Source organism: Hemicordylus capensis, chromosome 4, assembly GCF_027244095.1.
Source record: "Hemicordylus capensis ecotype Gifberg chromosome 4, rHemCap1.1.pri, whole genome shotgun sequence".
Lineage (NCBI taxonomy): Eukaryota > Metazoa > Chordata > Lepidosauria > Squamata > Cordylidae > Hemicordylus > Hemicordylus capensis.
In genome coordinates, this window is record NC_069660.1 from 13551652 (window position 1) to 13572119 (window position 20468).

The 20468-nt window shown below is 46.9% G+C and overlaps 1 long non-coding RNA gene across 2 annotated transcripts in view; it reads right to left on the minus strand.

The window, feature by feature from the left end:
- Nucleotides 1–1051: 1051 nt before the first annotated feature.
- LOC128323513 (uncharacterized) overlaps nt 1052–20468 on the minus strand; it is a 97768-nt gene continuing 78351 nt past the window's right edge. For both annotated transcript variants that reach the window (XR_008306304.1, XR_008306305.1), the window contains 2 exons: nt 2996–3049; nt 1052–2347 (listed from right to left, as the gene is read on the minus strand). This is a non-coding gene — a long non-coding RNA (uncharacterized LOC128323513). The remainder of the gene's footprint in view (nt 2348–2995; nt 3050–20468) is intronic.

Genomic DNA, 20468 nt, shown 5'->3' on the forward strand with positions numbered 1-20468 from the left:
TCGGGAACCTGTGACTTTAATTATTATGTGACAATCAGTAATTCAGTATGGGCAAGCTTCATAACAGAGGGGCAATTCAGCAGGTGTTGATTCGCCCCACATGAGAATGCAATGAAGTTTTTCTTGGGAGGGAGAGATGGTAGTGACCATGAATTGTCCCCTTTGCTAAGCAGAGCCTGCCCTGGTTTACATTTGGATTGGTGACTACATGTGAATGCTCTTTGCTGTAAGATATTATCTTTAGGAGATTGGGCTGAAGCTCAGTGGTAGAGCATCTGCCTGAAACCTTCCTTCCTTTCATACCATTTCACTACAGGAAGAAAAGGGGAAACACACATCAGTGATTGCTGAGTAAGCTACCCAATCTGGTGTACTCCTGGTTCCCTGCTATCACATTTTATTTTTTTCACAATAAATTTATATTGTGAATCACCCTGAGGCTTTTCTGGATGGGGCGGTTATAAATGTACTAAATAAAATAAAATAAAAAGCAGAAAAGTGGGATGGGGTGTAGAAGAGGGGAGAAGAGAGAGAGGTCATTCTCATGACCAGCCATACCTGAGTAGGACAGGGCAAGCCCGAGTAGAGCTGGCCATCTGCAGTGCCGGGACTGCCCCTGTGAATGATAATTGCTAAATGATAGTGATAATTCACTTTTATTTGAATATGTCTTTAATGGATGGTACTGTGTTGTTATCTCCACACATTTTTGGAGAGGGAGAGGGAGGGAGAGAGAGAGAGCGCAAGCCAGAGGACTAGTGACCTTGGGCACCTGTGAATATCTGGGAAAATATTAGTAGAGTCAATGAATTTGCAAGGCAAGGACTTAATTGGAAAACAGGGGGCTGAGCTGTATGATACATTCTAAATTTAGAACACATCCTGTTCCAATTCTAAATTTAGATTGTGTGTGAGGGGGCAGTTCAGATGAACCACCCCCTAAATGCTACTAGAAGAAGGGAAATATGTCATAGGAGGGATGTTCTGATGCAAGTCCCTAATCACACAGTAGGCAGACCAGCTCAGATGTATCAAACAAAGCAGCCCAGTATTTTCTTTAGGACTCAGTATGCATATGTTCTTTATTTGGAGCATTCCAATGATATATATCAAAGTCACGGGGTTGTTTTCCTTTTAATTGACCCCACCAGGGTGTTGTACAAGAAATCCCCACATCCGTCCATAAAAGTTAATACAACATACTCGATGGATGACTGACATTATTACATGGTGATGAATTTTAGTGACCCTGCCAGGCCAACATCAGCCACTAATATGTACTGGGGAGTGGGAAGACGCTCAATGTAATGATATTGGGATACAGACAAAGTCATCCTAGAATGACACAGAGAAGCAGAGGAGGAATAGCCTAAGGCTGCTGATTTTAGTGGCAGCCTCATGTTTCTTCTTATATTTAGTTCCTCCCGGAGTGTATGTTTACCTTGAATTGCTGCTAGCGCTTGTCCTTCTCTTCTTCCCCAGTACCCCTGTGCATGGAAAATAGGATGTTCTATGACTCTCCAGGCAAAATTAATCTTATAGTAGGGGTTCTCAAACTTGGGTTCTCAGATGTGATTGGACTACAACACCCATCATCCCCAGCCACAGTGGCCTTCAGCCACCGGGGCTGGGGATGATGGGTGTTGTAGTCCAACCACATCTGGGAACCCAAGCTTGAGAACCCTCGGCATATAGGAGTCCTCATCCATACAAGCTTGAGTGTCCCATCGGGCAGACAAGGTGTTTTTCCGTCTTGGTGCAACCAGACTAGAGGAGTACTTTCCTTTCTGCTTACAGGATCTAGCTAAGGACTTACATTTATTTCTCTTCCAAATCACTGGTGGCGTAAAGGGTAAGTTCTGGGGTTCAATCTAAGATACTATACTTCCTCTTTTGAACTTCGCCCTACAGAGGCTCAGTCAAAATGAGACTTTCTATCTTGTGAGACAAACCAAAGCTGACTCAGTTCTCAGATTCTGAGCAATTTCACGTCCTTCTGACCCGGCATGATAGAACACAACTCATCTGACAAGAGGCATTGCCAGATTTAGAATCGTGGTGCTCTGGGATGCTTGAGAACCTTGTTTTAGGACTGGTAAAAGAAAGAAACAAAGGAGGATAAAAGAGGAGAAAGCTGGCAGAGTTTAAAACCCATTAGTCAGATTGCACCTGATGTTCTTAAGTGCTAGCCCCCTTACACTTCAGCAGACATAACGCTGTGTTCCAAGCACCGTAGCCAAGTTTGCATTGCCACAAGCAAAAACCGGATCAGTCGCTGAAAATTGAGCTCTTCCTATTCATCCAGCTCGCTGTGCTTCTGACGTCAGTTCAGTGGCTAGAAGTCTCTCTGGAAAGAAGCATTAACCAAGAGGCAATTTTATCGTGTCCTCGGAAGGAGAACGAAACCCATTTCAAAGAAACAAATAAACCATCTCCCAGTCTGGAAAGATTTATCCCAGCCAAGAGTTTAATCCAAGAGCTCTGACTCGAATGCCCAGCAGACGCATGATGCAGAAGCAGCAAGCAAAGGACCTGATGGCCAACTTGCTGGCTTCTCCCTGGACAGAATCATTAATAGTAAGCTGCACAGAGAGCAAAGGGGTTCAACAAAGTGGAGCAGGAAAAGAGAGGAAATACAAGCTCAGATTTAAAGTGGGGTGAGCAGCGGTCTTGGAGCTTGGGTGGAGAGGATCCAGTGTATACATTAACATAAGAACATAAGAAGAGCCCTGCTGGATCAGGCCCAAGGCCTATCTAGTCCAGCATCCTATTTCACACAGTGGCCCACCAGATGCTTCTGGGAAGCCCACAGGCAAGAGCTGAGGGCATGCCCTCTCTCCTGAGTGTTGCTCCCCTGCAACTGGTATTGAGAGGCATCCTGCCTCTGAGGCTGGAGGTGGCCTATAGCCACTAGACTAGTAGCCATTGTGGAGTTTTGGAGCTTTGGACACAAATGTGGAACTTTGGACTTTCCAGTCTGCTGTTTTGCACTCACCACTTCTCTAAGTGACAGGCAATTCCAGGGTAGCGTTCTTCTGAGGTTGGTTGCCTGCACAAGAAAGAATAGCGGTAAAACAACAACAAATATTTATATACTGCTTTTCAACAGAAGTTTCCAAAGCAGTTTACCTAGAGAAATAATCCATAAATAAAATGGACCGCTGTCCCCAAAGCGGTCACAATCTTAAAAGAAACATAAGAGAGACATCACCAGCAGTCACTGGAGGTACTGTGCTGGGGGTGGATAGGGCCAGTTACTCTCCCCCTACTAAATAAAGAGAATCACCAAGCTAAAAAGGCACCCCTTTGCCCAGTTAGTAGGGGTTGGCTGACAGCCTGACTAACAAAGCACTCATGCAACAGGCAACGTTGCGCAACTACAAAAAGATTGTGTAGGTGTGCCAATTCCAATTTCACAGGCAGGGCACTTGCAGTAGGTGTATTGCAGAAGTGGTGCCTTGCACAACAATGGCCCAGTGGCCGGATCTTGCATGAAGTGATACTGCTTTCATTTGCATCGTGCCAGTTAGGAAAACATTGGGAACATAGGAAGCTGCCATATACTGAGTCAGACCATTGGCCTATCTAGCTCAGCATTGTCTACACAGACCTGCAGTGGTTTCTCCAAGGTTTCAGGCAGGAATCTCTCTCAGCTGTATCTTGGAGATGCCAGGGAGAGAACGTGGAACCTAGATGCTCTTCCCAGAGCAGCTCCATTCCCTAAGGGGAATATCTTACAGTGCTCACACATGTAGTCTGTAGTTCCTATGCAACCACGACAGACCCTGCTTAGCTAAGGGGACAAGTCATGCTTGCTACCACAAGACCAGAACCAAACTATGTGTTTTGTTAAGCTATGCCATTGTTTTAACCTCATTAATCCTTAGGTTAATAGTGATAATTTAAAATATTAATGAGAGTGGGGCTGGGGAGCGTGTTGGAATCAAGGCAAAAGGTGAGGGGGAATAAGGATCTGTCAGTGGACTTTGGCCCAGGAGTGGGGGGCATTTGGTCTCTCGTGGCCAACTGCATCAACCTGTTGCTCACCAGCATGACAAGCCAAGAACTGTTCATGGCTTCTGCTGCAGAATATCCCGCCCTGCGGGCCAGACCCTAGGTTGTGCAGGTCTGCTCCAGAGCATGACAGAATACTAAGAAAGTGAGGCAAAATGTCAGCATCCAGCATTTCTCTATAGAGACAATTCCATTCTGTCCTTCTAAAGCCAGTTAAACTGCATTCAACTGGAGCTTTTTCAGACGGCAACTTTACCATAACTTTACTTTGGGAGGGTGGGTGTGCGTTCACATATCGGCCAGATTTACCCCAAAGTGTGTGCAATATTTCAGAGAGCACTTCACACATGATTCGGGTTTCCCCCTCTGTACTGGAAACTAGCCCAGTTTATGTCCAGGGTATTAAAAAAAAATCCTATTTTTGCATCGGAGTATCCGTTACGTCCCAAACTCTTAGTATAGCCTGGTGATAAACCGAATTCGCAGTAAAGCCTGCTGTCTGAAAAAATCTCGTGGGGAGCACAGAATACAATCAGAAATGGGCATGCTACCAGAAGTCTCATCTGTGACTTAAAGTCTGTCTCCAGATACGGGTGGGCTTTGCTGTTTGACATGGGAGGGTGGATCTCCCACAGTTCTCTCTTAGTGATGTTATGTGGTATATGATGCCATGTGGATTTTATGCATTTCTTCTTGGTGGGGGGGGGGGCGGAAATCTTGGCGAGCCTGCAGTTAATCAGCTCTATGTCAATAAAGTGATGCTTCAGGTAATGGAACTTTACTGCATATTTTCAGGGAGCTACGTGGCAGCTTCAGATCATAGACCCACATGATCCATTCACACACACACACACACTCAGACACACCCACACGCTCTTTCCCCAGCTTGGAATGCATTCAACAGGCATGGCTGCATGCTAATCTTGTCAGTCAGCATTCATTTGCATATCTGGTCCTTCCCATGTGGGCGAGAGGCCTCGGTTTGCTAAGTAATTTGTTTATTTCAGACACATCCCAGTGTGCTTTTTATTGACCTTTTGGGTTTTCATTTAGAACTGCAGTCCTCACCTGGCATTTGTTATTAAACCACTTGAAGATCAAGCAAAGGTCACGGCCGCCCTATCGCCTGTGCTTTTTCAGCCTTCCAGGATAGTGCTGAATCAAACTTATGGTTTTGTTGTTCAGTTTGAAAAAAGAAGAAGAAGAAGAAGCATTATCATATTCTGAAGCTGTGCGGAGCCGCTGACAATAAATCCAAGGGAAGTAGGTTCCGAATTTTTAAAGAGGTTTCCCTCCGGGAATCTCAATTACTCTTCCCTCCCAACACTGCAGCCGTTGTCTCCACTAAGCAATGCAGCTGCTGTTTGAAAGATGCAACCACTTTGATACCATCATTCATGTTGTGTTCAAAGCTCTTGGAGGGCAGGGGGAGGTCCTTTTGGAAGTGACTTTTCAACATAAATCCTGGGTCCTCATTTGGGGTAAACTAGTATCATGCCAGACCTGCTCTGTATTGGTTCTAGCTGGATCTAGACAGGAAAGGGAGGAGGTAGAATGCCAAAGGATGGAGTGTACCAATTCAGCCTGCAGCGGGGACATAATACTTTGAATGCTGTCCCCGATTTTAAAAAATCCCTACCAATAGAAAACTGGCACATGAGAGATAAAGGATCTAGCTGGGTCCTTTACCAGTTGTGCTGGCTTCCTGTTTGGAAGGAGTTTACCAAGTGGTATATTCCATTCTACCAGTCAGGTCAGCCCCGGGTCAATCTAGACACTCTCTTAGTGCATGTCATGACTGAGCCTGCATGCTGGATTTATATAATGTAATTAGATGGGGGCAGGATCTGAACTGCACCCCTCATGGCTACTGTTCATCTCAGGAGATTCCGTGGCCATCAAGTCAGTATGGAAAAGGGGCCTTGAAGAAACAATGTTTGAAGGACATTGGGTTAAAGTGGGGTTCTCAAACTCAGATGCCCAGAAGTTGTTGTACTACAGCTCCCATAATCTCCAGCTGCAATGGCCTTAGGCCATTGTGGGAGTTGTAGTCCAGCATTATCTGGGGAGCCCAAAGTGAGAACCCCTGGCTTAAAGCATATCGAACTGCTTGCAGGACTGGGTGACCTTGTTCTGAACATTGAAACCGTTCCCTTTAAATGTAACTTGCTCACACTCACAGGAATGAACAGAAGAACGAATGCTTGAAGGCAGGGTCTGCCTAAGTTTCTGAAATTAAATTAATCAGCACTATTAATCAGTAATGAAGCACAGATTTAAAATGCAGAACAAATGCATTCAAATTGCAACTCACCACCATGGAATGGCTAGAGGTGATGTCATTGTTGGCAATGGGGCTGATCCCAGTCTAGTTTCCCATTCATTTTTATCATACTTGTAAAAAGCAATTATTTTTTTAAATCCTGTTTTCTTCTTTGCTCTCACTACCCTTAGCCACATTTCCCCTCATTGCCACTAACTCGTTGGCTGTGACCCCCCATGTGATTTGGTGGGGTTTTTTTGGTGTGTGTGGATGACATCAGAACACTTACAGGGCTGTTCTCACAACCCTCAGTAGCACAGAAGATTCATCCTACCCAAGTTTGGGAACTGTGCGTACTCCTGTTTTCTGCTTGTGTGTGAGTGTAAGCAAAGTAGGAGGGGGAAGAAGTGATCGTGTGTGAGGCACATATTGGGTAGGTGGGTATTTCCCTCCTACCCTGTGTGAATCTCATACATGATCACTTTCTCCTCTCTACTACTTTGCTTTTTTGTCAGAGGAGAGAAGTTTAGCCCACTCCAATGATAGCAGAGCAAGCATGTGTGAGAAGAACAAGCCCATTGCAGATTACTGCAATGCACTCTATGTAGGACTGCCCTTAAAGAATATTTGGAAACTTCAGTTGGTGCAGAATGCAGCTGCCAGGATTCTACCTGGAACTGCTTGCTCAGAGCATAGATAGATAGATACACACACACACACACACACACACACACTAAGGTCGTGCGTGGCAAGCCCCAACACAGCTGCAACCAATGAAAATGCAGGGGCGGGGCTTGCACGTACAACTTTTGCCCAAGGCGAGAATGGTAGTGGAGACAGCAATGACAGGGTGTGGTGATGGTGGAGGAGGGGGCTGTGAAAGATCTTTGAGAGAGCCCCAAAATGGGTGGTAAATGGCCCAACCTGTCATTTGGGCAACAGGCAGGACCACGGACAGAGCCTTCACCGCCATCTCCACCATCAGCACCCTGTCGTTGCCCATCCTCTCAAGATTATAAAAAAGACACATTAAAATATTGAGCTAAAAAATATAAAAACAAATCTGATTTTAAAAAATTAATTTAAAACACTAGCATTAAAATAATACAAAATAAAAGCAGCAAAATACAAATAAATTGTCATGTACATGGGTCAGGGCCTTTTCTGTTGTTGCCCCCAGGCTCTGGAATGCTCTCCCAGTGAACGTCCACTCCTTGACATCTGTGGCTGCTTTTAAAAAACAATTAAAGACCATTTTATTTATTCAGGCTTTTACCCCTTAAGGGCTGCCAGGTCTCTCAGCACTACTGTTTGTCTTTTTTATGGTTGTTGGTTTTTTGGTATTTTATGGTTCCTACTGTTTAACTGATTTTAAGGTTTAAAATGAAATTTTTATGGAATTTTATTGTATTTTAACTTTTGTAAACCACTTTGGGATGCATTATGAAAGGCGGTATAAAAGGTGAACAATAAAATAAATGAACAAATAATAAATTAAAGAGTATCTTGAGACAGACGTTTAATGTTCAAAAGCAAGTAAGGCTTATTGGGGAAGTTATATACTTGGATAGAAAAGCCTGTGTCCCTGAGCTTTCTGTCTTCATAGTGTAGAGCAGAGAGGGAGAGAAAGACATTGCATGGCTAAAAGATTCTGCAGCAGCAAGACACAACAGCAGTCCAGGATTAAGAAAGGCAGAGCAATAAGCCCTGAGAATATCACCAGTCATAGGAAGCCAGATCAGAGTGAGGGATAACAAGAGCGGAGATAAAGAGGGAGACCCTTCCTCACTATCTCATTCTGTACTCCTAATGCCCCTAGTGGTCACAGGGATTTAAAAAAAGGTGCAAACAGAAGATGCAACTGGAGCTGTGTCTCCAGCATATGAGGAAACGGGCAGGAAGGTTTTTCTGTCCAAGTATGTAACCTCCCCAATAAGCCTTACTTGCTTTTGGATCTTAAAGAACTATCTGATGCTACTCTTTCCTGTGCTTGCTCTTCTCACACCCATTTGTTCTGCTATAAAAGTTGTGCTGTCGAGTCGGAGTCAACTCCCGGTGACCACAGAGCCATGTGGGTTTTTTTGGTAGAATACAGAAGGGGTTGACCATTGCTTCCTCACGCGCAGTATGAGATGATGCCTTTCAGCATCTTCCTGTATCGCTGCTGCCCGATATAGGTGTTTCCCATAGTCTGGGAAACATAACAGTGGGGATTTGAACCGGCAACCTCTGACTTGCTAGGCAAGTCATTTCCCCACAGCAAAGTAAGTAAAGTAAAGTGTGCCGTCAGATGATTTCAACTCCTGGCACCCACAGAGCCCTGTGGTTTTCTTTAGTAGAATACAGGAGGGGTTTACCATTGCCTCCTCCCGCATAGTGTGAGATGATGCTTTTGAGCATCTCCCTATATCAATGCTGACCGATACAGGTGTTTCCCACAGTCTGGGAAACATACCAGCGGGGATTCGAACCAGCAACCTCTTGTTCCCTAGGCAAGTTACTTCTCCACTGCAACATTCAGTGGCTTGCTCTGCTATAGTTGGGGTGAATTAAACTTCTCTCCCCCCACCTGCAACACCTTTAAGTCGCACATGAGCAGAAAACTGAAGCATGCACAGCTGCCGAACTTGGGCAGAACGTGTCGCCTACCCTATTTATCATTGTGTGAATCAGCCTGCTCTCTGTCATGATGACAACATGAATGTCTGTATCTAAAATCAGATGGGTTACAGCCACTCAGATTCAATGACAGTGATGGAATGCTGCATGAGAGTCAATACTGCGTAGAGGTTAGAGCGGACTGGGAAAACTCATGTTCAAATCTCCACTCAGCCCTAAAGCTCACTTAGGCCACATTCACTTAGGCCACCTCTGACTGAGGGTTCATTTTTGAGTCCTCAGAGCATAGGTTTGGGTGACTGGACAAATGGGACTGGAGTTGCCTGCAGGGAAATCTCTTGCCCTTGCCACTCCGGTTCCATGTTACGTGCGAATGCAGCCTCTTCGTTACCATCAACCAGTCACTCTAGCCCTCTACAGATATCAGTCTAAACACAGGAAGAGGGGGAATGGGGGTGCACTGGCTAGTCTACTGCGACACTTAAGCACTCTCTGGACACTGCCAAGGCTCTCCCTTTGTTCTGGAACCCTGTTTGGCTAAGACTGTAGAACAGGGATTCTCAATGTTGGGTCCCCAGATGTTATTGGATTTCAGCTCCCACAATCCCTAGCCCCACTAGCTTTTGGTTGGGGATTATGGGAGTTGAAGTCCAATAGCAACTGGGGACCCTACGTTGAGAATCCCGGCTGTAGAATACAAAGAGACATGCTAGGAGTTTAAGAAGCTGCTTTATATAGACTCAAACCATTGCTTCATCTAGCTCAGTATTGTCATCCCTGACTGGGTTTCAGACAGGAGTTCTTTCCAGCCCTACCTGGGGACGCCGGGGATTGAATCCCAAGAGAGCAACGGATGTGGCTAGTCAGTGTATGAGCAGAAGGGGTATGGGTAGCCAGTGTGCCCCTGTTCCTTCACCACGAATTTTGGCTTGAATGCCTGGAGAGTACTTTTCTGAAGCGGGGGAGATATAAGACTGCCATAAACTTCTGGGGAGAAAGGTGGATTCAAAATGTCTTTAAAATTCAACAGCCTATTTGGGGGGGTTTAATCACTGTAATTGTTTAATTGTTGTTTAAAAATGTTTTTAAATTGTTAATTGTTATATTGTTTTTTTAATTTGTTTTAGCTCTTTCCTGTTTTAGTGGTGTGTTTTAATTGTAAACCGCCCTGAGCCATTTTGGAAGGGCGGTATACAAATCAATCAATCAATCAATCAATCAATCAATCAAATAAATAAATAAATGTCAGATACTGCATGCCAGCTGTCAGATAATTAATAATTAATATTTTTATTAATTAATTAATTAAAACATTTTTATACTGCCCCAAACTTACATCTCTTACGTAATAATCACAGATAATCACAATCTATGGACGTCTCTGCCTGCCTCGAGCCAAGAGCTGAAGCTGCAGGCCTGGCTAGCTGACCCGTGGGGGTAGAGGACAGAGGACTGTGTCAGGTGGTTCCCAAACTCAGTGGGAGCTGCCTGGAGAGGGTTACCGGGGAGAACGGGCTTAGCCCGCTCTCCCCACAGATGAGCAGTCAGTCTGCTCCGGGCAGCCACAGCGGCCGCCCACATGACTGCCAGCTCTGTGATGGAGCCGGCGGGGGCTTGGGAGTTTGAGGGCCGCACGGCCCCCACAAGTGCACAGGGCATGCTGGAGAGACCCCCGAGCCGGGAGGCTGCTTTTCAGTCTCCCGGTCGGGGGTCTCCTTGTGAGTTGCCGTGGGCGCGGAGCCACACCACACCACAGCAACACATGATTTAAAAAACTGGGTTTGCGGAGTGCTCGCTTTGCAAACCTGGTTTAAGGGCAGGGGTAGTTTAGCGGGTGACCCACTTAAGAACCACCGGGCTCACAGCTGAGCCTGGTGGTTCTCACGATGGGAGAAAATCGGGCTAGCCTCCGCTAGCCCAAATTTCTCCTATCATGTGAATAGCCTTTGTGTGTGGTAAACCTAACAAGGAGATGGATTTATGGTTAAGAAGCCAGGGTCTTGAGAACTCTGCACTTGGATTTAGACCCCACAGTTACTGCAGTGTCTGAATCGGAGGTGTCCAGCAACTCCACAGCAGACTGAGCAGATATACAGCCCACCTGGTCATCAGCTTCACAGTGGTGAGCTGTATTTATTCTCAAATTACCCCAATTTCTTTTAAAATATGCATATATGATATCAATAAACATATGCACATTTTATGCAAAGTGGAGACTTTTCGGAGACTGCTTTGGTGCACAGCATCCTCTGTTTCCACTTTTTTGTTGATGGATATTGACTTGTTTCACCATCCGGACCTGGCAACCCTAAGTGTGTCATATTGGTTAAATGTGAATCAGGTTGCTGAAGAATATTCAACAAACCAACACTGGGCATCTGCTGTCAGCACAAACAGCAACTAGTCCTCATGATGTATAGCCCAAGGAAATGCACTTCAGTGTACATGCATCAGATTTGCAGCACTAAATAAACACAGTTGTCTAAGGCACATTACAACCCCTCTCTTATGTATAATTTAATGTTACAGAGCTGTCTTAATTTCTCTAAATTGCACTGACAATCACAACGCTTGTGGGGATATTGCTAATCATTTATTTTTTTATTTTTTTGCCTGTTGTTGATCAACAATGAAGTGCTTTAATTACCTGTTCAGAAACGACAACGTGTTGATGAATTAACGATAGACGGGCACATTTAAGAATGCAAAGGCAATCTATCTGCATGTAATAATGCCGGTTAGACAGTATGGTTGACAAAGAGATGGGGTTTACACTGCATGGCTTCTGAGTCAGACAATTAAAATCAAATGGGGATGCAAAACTGAATTGGTTTAGAGGTTGCCATAAAATTGAGTAGGCAGATGCCCGCTTCTCCCCACATATGCCCCTTGTGTAGATCCTTTTTATGTGTCCTCTTTTTTTCTGGTCACAAAGGATCAGAAAATGCTAGTCTTTTGTGTAATAGCCAGTAGTGGTTGGTGAGGGGGATGCTTGGAGTGAGGAGGTGGCAAGAGGCACCTTTAAGCATAAATTAGTAAGTGGTACCCGCAGAGGCTGCTACTGGTAATAGCAGCAGCAGCGCTCGAAGCACTGCTGCTCTTTGCCATAGTCAGCTCTTGCTGGTCAACATATATTTATCCCAGGATGCACATAGTAAGGTTGTTCACATAACCAAAGTGGGAAGGGCTGGGGAGAAGGCAAGGTCCTACCTGCCTTCCCCCAGATGATCCAAGCCTCTTTTGGGCTCCACCACTCATGCACCCATATGACCGCTGCTGCGAGCCCAGCAATGATCAGGAGCATGGGGTGGGATGAAGCCAGGATGCTAGGTATCCCACAGTGCACCACGGAGCATTGGGAAACCTCCCTGCTGCCGGGCTGCTCCTTCCTCTGGGCTCTATTGCCAAGATGGCTGCTGGCAGCCTGGGAACAGCTGCCAGAAGCACAAGCACCCAGATGACCAGAGACTGAGGTAGAAGGTGTGTGTTTGTCTTCCTACCTCACTTTCTGCCTGGATTTAGATCAGGGCTACCTGGAGGAGGAGTGGCGGGATCAGGAGTGATCCCCACACTTCCCATGACCAGCCTTATCTGGGCTAGCCCTGTCCTACTGAGGTAGGACTGGTCGTGAGAACAACCTCAGTGTCATTTCCAATGCATTCCAGGATTAAACATGGCAGCTGGGAAGCTACTTTTACCAGAAAGAGTAGCAGTGTATCAAGGACTGATGCTGCCACCCACAGAGGTGTGGTGGTCTCTGTACCAAAAAAATTGGCATGCAATTGCAAACAAAAACTGTTCCCTTGTACTGCAACTTTGGGCAGATCTCATTATGTCTCCCGTGGAATCACCATAGGGTCCCCATCATTCCACTTGGGCTAAAATGATGGAGGGGTCTGTTCACATGAGCCCTAGTTCAGTGCTAGATCGGCATGGACTTCTTGGCTCAGAACTGGGCTTGGGGTTCACTCTGCTTCTAGACTGCCCCACTGGTGGATTGGAGACGAGGTGAGTCTTGGAAGGTGAAGAGCTTGAAATGTGAAGCCCACCATTTTGAATCAGGTTACCTTGCTAACTAAGCAAAGAGGCAACTTTCAAAGTGGTGATTCTCTTATATTTAGCAGGGGGAGAGCAACTGGCCCTATCCAACCACAGCATAGCATCCCTCCAGTGGCTGTTACTGGTATCTGCCTTATGCTTTTTTTTTTTAGATTGTGAGCCCTTTGGGGGACAAGGGACCATCTTCTTGATGTATTATTTATTTTTCTATGTAAACCACTTTGAGAACTTTGGTTGATGAGTGGTATATAAATATGGTGGTGGTGGTAGTAGTAGTAGTAGTAGTAGTAGTAGTAGTAGTAGTAGTAGTATGTCCAGAAGTCAGTCCTCTTCAAGCCAGGCCTAACTTGCAATGGGGTTTACACCCTCCCTCTATTGATACCGAAAGGCTCACTTCCAGGTGTTTACTTTGACACAAATCCCATGATTCCTGGCAGGAAATGACACTTGTATGCTATTTGCAGCTCAGGAGAGGCCTTGAGGAGTCACTCCTCTGAAAGTGAGCCTTTTGCCACACATTACCTCTCCCCCTTACTCAAGGTAAGGCTCCCCCCCCCCTCAGAAAGGTAGTGCATCTGGTGAGGAAAGTGGAGGTTTAGTTAGTTGGGCTTTTTGAATGTTCCTCTTGAATATCTGAAAACCCCCTCAGGATTTTTCAAGCATTTGAAAGGAACACTTGAAAAACTCAGTTGTTTTGAGGGGTGAACTGGAGGGAATTCTGAAGTTTCTAATGGTTCTTACATAGTGCCAGCACTATGTGAGCACTGAACCTGAAAAAAATGTCCCTGAGGGCTGCATGATCTTCATGAACATATTTTCTAGTGGCACAAGTCACTGCCTGGGGAAGGGAAGATTGGCAAATTTCACCCTATGCAACTTTCCGAGGCTGAGTTTGTCAAACCCAGCAGTAGCAATAGCACTTCTTACATAGCCCCAGAGCTTCATTAATCAGATTGTCAACCATTGCATATCTGCTCCAGTGTTTCGCCCAACTCTGGTCCCAATCCTGCCAGGACTTGCACATCATCAACTTGCGCACTCCATTGCCTGCTATAACCCAGTGTGCTGACACTAGATAACAGCTCCCAAAGCCTGGAGCCGTGTGTGCCTGTCTCTCCCAAGCATGGCCTCTGCTTCTGAGCTATGGCCCCTCCCTAAATGAGCCCCCACAAACAAGGTGATAAATGAGAGGAGTGCCACAGCGGATTCCGAAGCTAACTAATGAGATCTTGGTTTGATACATAAGACCACGGGGAGTTTCTGAAAAGGAAGGAATAAGGCTGCATTTTGCAAATTACCAGAGATGCTAGTCTGAAGGATCTGAGTGCTGACGTTGCAGCCAAATGTGACATGCCGGGGTGTATTTGTGCTCATTGGAATCACAGGAGGACACAATAATTTGGTCATATGTTTTCAAAAAATAGAGGAAGGAGAGCATTGCTTTTGATTTATTGTCTTATAATGTAGGGAACTGTTTTGGCTTGAAAAAGAACCACAGGCCTTGTTGGACGGGCTGGAGGTGGAGGTCCACTTCACCCATGACAATATTCCTAGGTAGAAACATTGCTTAACTCTTCTCCTGCTGGCTGCTCTTCACTTGAAACTTTCTTCTGCTACTTCCCCCTTCCCCAACGGGATTCTGGTGGACTTGTGTTTGAAAACAACTGGGGAGTGGGGGTTCCAGATGAAAAGTAACTGGTGGAGGAAAGGTTAACTCTCCTCTCCTCCCCTGCAAACTTGGGGCGCTCAGCAATGGAGAAGATCTGTCTGGGTAATTTGCACACCCCTGCTGTATAATCTGTAGTTTGGCCTCAGTGTCTGTGCAATCCATCAGAGGAGTGCAACATCATTCCCATATCTCTTGCTTCTTTGCCTGTCTCTCTCTACTCCCATGCCACGCCCCGTCCTCCATCCCCAGCTCTTGCTTCCATGGACTGGCAGACAGTTTCTACTGATGATGGACAGTGGAATGGGAGAAGCAAGGCAAGGCAAGGGAAGGGAAGGGAAATCAGGTCAGAATCAGGCCAGGAGCAGTCAGTAGAATCAGTAACTACTGTGGCTATGTGCATAGCTTTTATATATGGTGAATGGTCAGGTGGTAAATCAGTGCATTTCTCTAGGTCACCTAATTGTGCAGCAGGGAAGCAACCTGCCTAGAGAGCAGGAGGCTGTTGGTTCGAATCCCCGCTGGTGTGTTTCCCAGAATATGGGAAACTCCTATATCGGGCAGCAGAGATATAGGAAGGTGCTGAAAGGCATCATCTTATACTCTGCGGGAGATGGCAATGTAAACCCTTTCTGTATTCCACCAAAGAAAACCACATGGCTCTGTGGTCACCAGGAGTCGACACCAACCCAATGGCACAACTGGAGTGACTCTGTCTACTGAGACTAGGCATTGGCTCTCATCCAGTAGCGGCCACCATGGGGGCGGCGAGAGGCAGCTTTAAGCATAAATTAGTAGGTGCTTACCTCTGCTCTGGCTGCACCTGCAAGCTGTTCTGAGCTGCAGTGCACCTCCCAGCACTCCCTGCAGTGGGGATCGGCTCCGCCACTCACCTGGTTTCCGTGGAGGCAACCCCCTATGATGGCCAGGTGAGTGGCGGAACTGATCCCCCACTGAGTGCTGGGCAGCATGCAGGTGTGGCCAGAGCAGAGGTAAGCATCTACCAATTTATGCTTAAAGGGGCTTCTCACCACTGCCCCTCCCACGGTGTCACCCACACTGGCCATCCAAGAAGAGCTATAAAGGCTTCCTGTTCAGGCTGGAACTTTTCTTGAGCAAGGAGAGTTTTTCCTGGCTCTTAGCTTGACACTCCACCCCCTAACTCTTAGCTTCTGCTCAAGGGAAACCTATGGCCAGGCATGTACAAATCCACTTGCCAATTCATCAGGGGCAAGTGTCCCCACCCCTCTGGCGAACAGAACACTCAGCACCACATGGATCTCCTCATCAGAGGTCTCCTTCCCATTGCCATTTTTGAGGAGCTAAGGAACAGCAGGAACCCTTTCTGAGCAGTAGGAGGGGGATCTCATTGTTTCATACCATCCCCATATTGCAGTGCACATGACAGAAGACCCATCTCTGCTAAGCCCTCTGCCTGTGTGTCAGGAAAGGAACCGAGGGAAGAGAGGGGATTGGTGGTGACCACAAATAATGGCTAGCTAGGAAGTGAAGTCGAAATGTGTGCATACCTGCCTATGGCTCAGCTCTGACACAAATGCAGCTACTTTTACTAGGACTTCATTTTGGCTGAGGTCAAGGGCTAAGGGTTACAGAGACTAAGGCGTGGTTTAAGGAGGGATTTGAAGGGAAATAAAGTGGTGTAGAACTGAAATGAAATCTTGAAAACATTTAAAACCCAGTACATTTTAAAATTTGCCATTCACATTTTCTCATTGCAATTTGTTACCCATGTTCATATTTGCATTTTGGAGTCAAAATTAAAATTCAGTATTTTGGGTGTGGGTTTTTTGCTGCCTGTTGAAGGAGGTGGTTCTCAATTGCTTATGTGAATAAATAAAGTTAGTACAAAAATTATTATATGCTGAGACAAACCGATTGTCAAATACCTCCAAATACTGACTCCTGCTACGTGTTGTCAGATCCCAACAAACAGTGAATGCTGCATATCATGTACTGTCAAGGTTTGACTGTTACTGAGTAATAATAATGGAATTTCAATGTTGAATATCAAATTTCCACTAAACAACCAGCCAATAGAGGGATATCTGCAGAATCCTGGGAGAATATTCACTATTAAAATTCACAGGAAATAATTGCGGGGGGGGGGCATTGTTTAACTTCTAGAAAGGTGGCTCCATCTATGTGATGAGGGTGGGGTGTGTTTCACACATAAGGAGCAGCTCTAGTAACAACAATTTGGTTTGATTGCTACTGGCAAATTGCTACTGTCAAAGTGCTTCATGCTGCATTCTGAATGGTTGCTCCATTAAAAAACAAGTTGTTCTAGTAAGAACTAATCTGCCCACTTTCCTTTCACTATTCCTTCAACTGGATTAAATTGGTCCAAATCGGTTAGGTAGTTCACAAGTTAGCCCACTTGCGCCTCAAACATTCATGCATCCACCATCTTGAATTGGGGTGGGTGACATCATCACGAACTATGCATTTGGGGTGCCCCTATGTGTCCCTACACCTCTAGCATATTTGGTCCAAATCGGTTAAGCAGTTCACAAGTTAGCCCACTTGTGCCTCAAACGTTCATGTGTCTGCCATCTTGAATTGGGGTGGATGACATCACCACGAACTACGCCATTGAGATGTCCCTGTATGCCACTCACTACAACTGTACGAAATTTGGTTCAAATCGGTTAGACAGCCCACATGTTAGCCCAAGTTAGCACCTCAAAAGTTCACATGTCTGCCATCTTGAATCTGAGTGGATGATATCATCACAGACTATACCATCACAGAACCAGGTGTCATCCCATGAATGATTGCCAAGAGATTTAGGACCAACAAAAGGAAGTACTTTTTCATAGAGATGTGCACGGTCCGGACCAGTCCGGACCGGCACCGAAGGGGGGCCCTTTCTTTTAGGGCGGGAGGGCTTTCTTACCCCTCCCGCCTCTTCACCCTCTCCAGCACCCGTATTTAACCAAATAACGGGGCGCTGGAAACCAGCAGCCCCCGCCGCCGCCGCCGCCGCCGCCGCCGCCCCCCCCAGCAGATGCACATAGAAAGGTGCCGCCATACCCCTGCCGCCATCGCCCTCCCTCCCTCCCTCCCACCCTCCCTCCCTCCCAGCTGCCCGCCCGCCCGCCCAAGTCCTTACCCAAAGCTGGAGTAGTAAACGAGAGGAGCTCCCGGACAGAGCTCCTCTCGTTAGAAAGGCCTGATACAGAATGAAGGCGCTTTGCACGCGCGTGCGCATGCGCGCACCGCAAAGGACGCCGGAGGCCCGGTCTACCCGCCGGGAAAGGGCCGGGTAGACCGGGCCTCCGGCGATCGGAGGCCCGGTCTACCCGGACTTTTCCCGGCGGGTAGACCGGGCCTCCGGCGTCCTTTGTGGCGCGCGCATGCGCACGCGCGTGCAAAGCGCCTTCATTCTGTATCAGGCCTTTCTAACGAGAGGAGCTCTGTCCGGGAGCTCCTCTCGTTTACTACTCCAGCTTTGGGTAAGGACTTGGGCGGGCAGGCGGGCACCTGGGAGGGAGGGAGGGAGGGAGGACGACGGCGGCAGGGGTATGGCAGCACCTTTCTATGTGCATCTGCTGGGGGGGGGGCGGGGGCAGCGGCTGGGGCGGCTGGTTTCCAGCGCCCCGTTATTTGGTTAAATACGGGCGCTGGAGGGGGTGAAGAGGCGGGAGGGGTAAGAAAGCCCTCCTGCCCTTAAAGTTATACCCCCCCACCCGGACCCGGACCAGCAAGGGCCGAACCGGTCCGGCAGTTCGGCCATTCCTTAGAATGGCCGCCGGACCGGTTCGGACTCACCCCTACTTTTTCACACAATGCCTAATCAACCTTTGGGATTCTCTACCACAAGATGTGGTAATGGCCAACAGCCTGGATGGCTTTAAGAGGGGTTTAGATAAATTCATGGAGGACAGGTCTATCAATGACTACTGGTCTGAAGGCTACAGTATAGGCCACCTCCAGCCTCAGAGGCAAGATGCCTCTAAATACCCATGGAATACTGTTGCGTATCCCATGGACAGCAAGAATTATGAATAAGGAAGTTTTAGATCGAGTTAAACCAATAATATAGCTAGAACTTAAGATTACCAAACAAAGACTGACATATTTTGGTCATGTCATGCAAGCTGATTCACTCGAAAAGACAATTATGCTGGTAATGATCAGCAGGAGAAGGAGATTGGGACGGCCTTGTACTCGGTGGCTGAATAATATAAAAAATGACACTGGAATGACCATGGTGGAATTAAAGGAAGCTGTACGAGATAGGACGGCATGGAGTGCATTGATCCATAGAGTGACCGAGATTTGGGCAGGACTGAATGGAGAGAGAGAGAGAAATTTAGATATAAATACCCTGGGCACCCGGACTGCCCTACCGCCAGGATCCCCTGCCGCCGTGTTGAGCCCCCACCACCGCCGTGAGCCTTCTTCCTCCCCACCGATGCAAGGCCAAACCACTGATATTCTAGCCACCATGTGCGTGGCTGGGTGGGGTGGGGGGGTGAAGTGAGGTGAGTAGGCCTCCCCCCACCCATGGCGGGCAGAGCAGGAGTGGCTGCTGATCCTGACGTCTGGCTCAGCGGCCTCTGAGAACTGCGAGATGCTCCAGTGTGCCTGCACAGTTAGAAAAGAGTGTTGCAGGCCCATGACGTCACCCCCCCCCCCCCGCAACCTGGCTGTGCACATGGCAGCTAGAATGTCAACAGTTTGGCCTTGCAGCAGTGGAGAGGAAGACTTGCGACAGCAGCAGGAGGTCCCCCTGGGCCTCTGGAGGCCCCCCGGGCCTTGGAGGCCATGGTATGGGTCCCCAAGGTCCGGGGGTAAGAGCACCTCCGTAAATACCAGTTGCAGGGGTGTAAGAGTAGGAGAGAGGTCATGCCCTCAGCTCATGCCTGTAGATTTCTCAGAGGCATCTGATGGGCCACTGTGTGAAACAGGATGCTGGACTAGATAGGCCTTGGGCCTGGTCCAGCAGGGCTTTTCTTATGTTCTTACGAGCCATCCCTATGTGTCCCTACAGCTGCTGCAAATTTGGTTCAAATTGGTTAAGCGGTCCACAAGTTAGCCCATTTGCACCATAAAATTTTATGCATCTGCCATCTTGAATTGGGGTGGATGACATCATCACAGACTACACCAGTGAGATGTCCCTATATCTGTACCCGAGTTGGTTCATATTGGTCTAGGCATTGTGAAGTTGATAGTGGGGGACGGACACACACACACACACACACACACACACACACACACACACACACACACACGGAATGCTGGGTGATATCATAAGCCTATTAGAAAGTAGGCTTTCAAAAAGAATCTAGAAATTGCAGGATCATTAAAAGCTCCTCCACAGTTATGTAAGGGAAAAAATGGCAACTCTCTCAATAGAATTATTTCAATTTGAAACACAATGATTTGCAAATGTTCTTGTGATCTGTAATGGCAGTTTCTGCAGTGGTTTTATTCACTCACTCAATGCAAAGCATAATCATTGCCGGAAACATCTGCAAAAGCATGTGCATAATGGAGAGGTATCAAATCAATGAGTCAAAACATTAGAAAATAAAAGCCGGCTGAACAAAGCATCCAAAATTGTATCGTCTATCACCTAGTACTAGTTTTACATCCTCCTTATTGAAATAATATATCTAGCAGCTGCTTCCCACACTGCATCCCACTCTTTGAGTTCTCAAAATAAGAAGGCTACTGCTTTCGGAGGTTAAAAGACTGGTCACAATCCAGCCTCCACTGGCAGGTATGCAGGGCCAGTGCTACCATTAGGCAACTAGGTAGCTGCCTAGGGTGCAGACCTCAGAGGGGTGCAGAGTGTAGAGTGTCAATGTGTTAAGA